This window comes from Myxine glutinosa, chromosome 4, assembly GCF_964187855.1.
Source record: "Myxine glutinosa chromosome 4, kmMyxGlut1.1, whole genome shotgun sequence".
Lineage (NCBI taxonomy): Eukaryota > Metazoa > Chordata > Myxini > Myxiniformes > Myxinidae > Myxine > Myxine glutinosa.
Window position 1 is genome coordinate 37,896,482 of NC_136264.1, and position 5,480 is coordinate 37,901,961.

General features: G+C 40.6%; 1 long non-coding RNA gene across 1 annotated transcript; it reads right to left on the reverse strand.

The window, feature by feature from the left end:
- Positions 1-2,042: 2,042 nt before the first annotated feature.
- LOC144891701 (uncharacterized) lies at positions 2,043-4,786 on the reverse strand. Its single transcript, XR_013623048.1, has 2 exons — positions 4,466-4,786; positions 2,043-3,168 (listed from the first exon to the last, which is right to left on the reverse strand). It is a non-coding gene; the product is annotated as an uncharacterized LOC144891701 (long non-coding RNA).
- Positions 4,787-5,480: the final 694 nt, after the last annotated feature.

Genomic DNA, 5,480 nt, shown 5'->3' on the forward strand with positions numbered 1-5,480 from the left:
AATCATATTCTTGCGAATTATATACTTATAGATTGATAATAAGAAACCTTGGAGTCCTTTGACTATTGGGCGTAATCTCATTCGGAGAACATTTTTGAGCATCACACATGCTTCCGCATTAATATTTCTGTAGTTCTAAGAGAATATACTCCTGATTTTGTATATGTATATTAATCCCAAGAAATTGTTTCTTTAATTAAATTCTCCATGAATGTTTTTTTTGGGGGATATTAATAAAGTATGATTAATGGGTTAGGTAACCCATAATACATAATACTCTCCTTTAAACAAGACTGAAAGTCTAACAGCGGCGTAGCCGGGCTTGCAATATATTATAAACCACAAACACACATAATTAGCTTTTTAAACAGTCGCTAATGCTGTTTTTAACATTCAACTAAGAAATTTGGAGGAATCCTGACATCCGTGAGGTAAGTTTTACTTACAGAACTAAGGGAAGATCTACTGTAATCTATATACTCCACAAGGGTTGGGTTAATAACATGCTTTCAAAAAACCGAGGTGAATTCCTTACTTCCACAGTTGTTAGTATCGTACACCACTTATCATTGATTCATGAACCATACACCGCTTCAAACCATTAACTTTGTATTCACGACATTGGGATTAAAGTGTTATGGTCATATTTACTATATGATTATTATTACTATTACGAAAACGATACAACTGAAACAATACACTACTGTATGATGAAACCTGGGCTTAATTTGTCCGAAGTGGTCCGAAGTTGAGGCAAGAAGCCTAAGGCCTATACATACCGTTTTGTTGGAAGAGACGCAACATTTTAACATTTGATATTTGATGATCATTTTAACAATCTGTTTGTTTGTGTTTGACACAATGAAAAACGTGAAGGTAGAGCATGGCAATTGTGATATATGACAGGTTCGACGATATGTTTGGCCTGAACGACATTGGAATCAAAATACCGGAGTGTGGAGAGTCAGCTGCCATTCTGTCGTAACGACATCAGATGTAATCACATCACCCTGTCATGTGACCAGATCCTCAGCTGTGATTGGTATACATTTGAGGGGACATACATACAGTCAGACAAACACTGTTCTAGACTGCTTTGCCCTATGGGCTACGCCGTAAAAATCTCAGAACCGCCGTGCAGAGCCGGGAATACTTCTGGTTCAAATGACTGAAAATGTTCGGCAGATCCAATATGCCAATCCCCACCTCCTTCATACTTTGAAATAGACTCAATCTGGGTCTGTCATATAGAGGAGGTTTAAAAAAACAGATGGTTCAAATCTTAGGGTTTCCTACTCGTGTTCCACCTCCCAGAAAAGTGACACCCTACCCTATGGAGGTACTAATGAACATGACAGTGCAAAATGAGGGATGACAGCCTTGCATAAATAAACTAGGTTTTAGAAATCGCTAGTTTCTTAAAATGTTCAGATTTCACTCCAGATTTCAACACTTATTTAGTCCATGAGATTTGATCCTCAAATCTGAATCCAGATTTTGATTATATCCTTTCATTAGTCCGTCGGAGGTCGTCGTGGTTCCAAGGCAAGGCATTTTTGAGCAGGCCCAAAAAAATAGCGGCTTGAGAACCCAGCGATATGATCGAGGGCTGGCAAAATGTCATGCGACCCATTTTGATAAGGCTTATTATTGTTGTTTTTTGGATGAGCACCACCTGCATGATCTGCAAAAGGGATGTTTAAATTTATACAAACACAGTTTTCATTCATGCATTCCCCTGGAGTTCCCTTCGTATGAATGTAAAGTTTTGGGCAGCTGGGTTTCATGGTTTTGGAGTTATGGAGGAGACACACTGACACACACACACACATACACTTTCGGTAATGCATAGATGTCCCCTTTCCAAGTCACTTGAAATCGATTACTGACTCGGCTGCATGAGTGAATTGTTACGACTCGTATAACCTTCACCTTTTTATCAGTAGGTTAGCAGATGCTGTAGATTAGCTGTTACATGACATCTGTACAGCACACAAAGTTTTGAGACGTGAAAACATAGTTGGCAATAAAAATGAAGATGGTTGTAAAGTGAAGAATCATTTTATTTTTTAATTCACACTGCATTGGTTTAATCATTCCCAATGAATATCCAAAAGAATGCTTTACATCGTTCCAACAAAATTTCCTAGGAAACATTCAAGCTTACAGCGTTTCTGTAGATATATGTCAGGCAGGACAAGAACATAGGTACACATGGGTGTACGTTAATGTGAATAGGAATAACATTAGCCAACAATGGACAACACATGTCACATGTGAAATTTGAACCTGGGTTCCGCACATCATGGCCAAGGTCCATATAGGAATAATTAGGACCAACCCAATATACAGTATAATTATTGGCTCTTGACATGTTCTTTGTTCGCCTATTTATTTTAAAGGAATCCATACCTATCTATAATAGAATTTGCAAATTTTACACAATCAAAATTTACAAGTGAAACTCCAGGAGTAATTCTATACATTTACTAGTTTAACGCGTTGATTTTATGTTACTTTTGTTTGAGCAGCATATCCATGTAAGGTCAGGCTTTCAGATAAAGCATTGGCATGATTGGCCAAATGGCCTCCACTATTGTCCAAGTTTCCTTATATGTCATGGGGAAAACCCACAGGGTCAGGGTCCACGCTTTGGTGTCCCCTCATTGGTCCAAAGTTGTCCCGATACTCGATGGGTTTTCCCTCCTGTAAAGGCTGCAACGATCCAGAAGACAAGTTGGAAAAGAAAAAACTTTCACACTCACAAGAAGTTCTCTCATTCGCCTTTAGGAAACCATTTAGCTCTTGGCACAGCTCGGTCGAAAATAAGTTACGGCTCCAGAAGAGACGTCTCAATGTATTCGAGCTCTCCAAGGCACTCTGAGCCCGAGCCAATAGTCCAGCTCTTGCAACAAAGGGATTTTGTTTCTCACGAGTCTATTCATGCTGGAGATCAAAGGTGGCTTTTATGCCTCGCACAAAAAAGACCATAGTTCTTCTTGATGTCGCTGTGAGCATTCCCAAGTAGGGTAGCTTCGGCGATCATCGAGCCACGTGACTGCTTGCGGGTGAGGCCTATTAGGAATGCGAGGACGCAGAACGCGGCACCTTTTATGTAGATACGAAGCACCTTGACGGGATGGCTACCACAAAGGTGTGGCATGGTCTCTGCGTATCAGAGAGAGACGGAGTCATAACATATCCTGGCAGTGGTTTATTATTGCACCGAACACGTATAAAGCTGAATCAGGTGGCGATGAAAAAAAAAAAGGATGTGCACATTTGAACAGGAGACTTAACACTTAAAAAGAAGATTCGTACTTGTCCCAGCAAACCTGTGCAGGTAATACCGACATTCTAGTGCCTAACTGTATGAACTAACTTGACCGAACTATATTCCCGAAGACGCAAAAGACCCAAAAGTCCCCGAGGACCCAAAATACCCATATTACCCAAACGTCGCTGAAGACCCCAAAAAACCCAAAAGACCCAGTGGACCCAAAGTTCTCGAGGAAACAAAAGACTCGGATGACCCCAAAGGTCCCCGAGGACCCAAAATACCCATACGATCCCAAAAGTCCCCGAGGACCCAAAAGACCAAAATTCCCTGAGGACCCAAAAAACCCAGTATACCCAAAAGTCCCCAAGGACCAAAAACTCCCTGAGGACACAAAAGATGCAAAAGTCCCCGAGGTCCCAAAAGACCCCGTAGAGCATAGACCCAAAAGTCCCTGATGACCCAAAAGACCCAAAAAGACCCTGAAGACCAAAAATAATCTGAGGATCCAAAAGACCCCCGAGTCCAGCAGGCAGGTATGCTATAAGGTGGTAAAGACAAATGAAAATTTGGTCCAATGGACCAACGGGTCCGCTCGTCACTTTAAAAAAACAAGCCTGGTGTTCGTTTGATGGTTAAGATGGCTGGCTTGAGATCTTAGGGTGCTGAGTTCAAGCCCCAGTTATGCTGTTGAATTAACACAATTTTTTTTTTTTTTTAATGTTGATCAGTACGCGTTACAATAATGTGGTAGAGCAAATCTGGGGCAGTTGGCCAAGGGGTATGGAATTGTATAAATATCAAAAAAGGCTTCACACACACACACAAACACTTACACAACATACACACACACTTACACACACACACACACACACACACATATATATATATATATATATATATATATATATATATATATATATATATATATATTTATTTATTTATTTATTTCTTTATATATATATACACACACACACACACACACACACACACACACACACACACCTCACTCTTATCTACATAGATATCTTGTGATTTATTTATTTATTTTATTGCCGCCAAATCAAAGCAAGTCGAGCTGTATCGTCGTTAATACACTTAATTTATCAAATATTTTCGCATTTTCACCCCGATTAATAAAACGTTACCCGTAATCACTAATCCTGAGAATAGAAAAAGAGAACTTACTGTTTGGGAACGCCACGTGTCTTCCTCGATTTGTTAATTATATATATTTATATATCATTCCTCAAATGAAGGTGATGAAGAACGTCTCTGCGTTGCATCATTCGCGGCTGTATTTAATAACGCCGACAGGTTGAACGCGCCTTCTCATTGGCCACGATTCACACTTTCTCTCGTTCCCATTGGCTGGCGATAAGAGTTCCCCGGAATGCCGAACCCGAGCCCCCAGCGCTCCACGTGCGCAATCGCAATCCAAAGGGCGCCGGGAGTGGGGCACATGGGGCTGGGGTTCGCGTCTGTGCTCAACAAACCAAGGTCAATCCCACAGGACACCGACTACAGCCTGCTTTATGGCTTCATTAACGGTTAGAGTGGCTGGCTTGGGATCCTATAGGGTCCTGACTTTGAATCCCGGTGAGCCATTGAATGAACCCCAGGTGGTGTTGACTCAGCATGTCATCCTTCTGAGGTTGGTGAAATGAGTACCAGCTATCTGCTAAGGGGACACTGCATCACCAGAGCTGCTGTGCTTCCAGGAAATGATGCAGCCAATCAGCCACATGCTGTACACGAATAAATTAAATGAAAAATCACTCATAGAGCGACACTTGGCAAAACAGAACAAAGTGGAATGGCACTCAATAGAGAATCATTTTGACCTCACAAATAGTTGGTGGTTGAATTCAGTTAGCTGACATGAAAATCCATTTCAAATTTCAAGTCAATCAGATGAAAATTGAGGTTTTAGAAATTCAGAAAAAGTGGTTGACCTTTGGCCTATGTTGACATTTTGGCCTATGCTGATCTCAAAAATAGTTGGTGGTTGAATTCATTTTGCCGATATGAAAATCCTATTCAAATTTCAAGTCAATCGGATTAAAATTGAGGATTTTAGAAATTTGAAATGGTTGTTGACCTTTGGCCTACGCTGATCTCAAATATACTTGGTGGTTGCATTCAGTGACCAGATATGCAAGTCCTCTTCAAATTTCAAGTCAATCGGATGAAAATTGAGGAT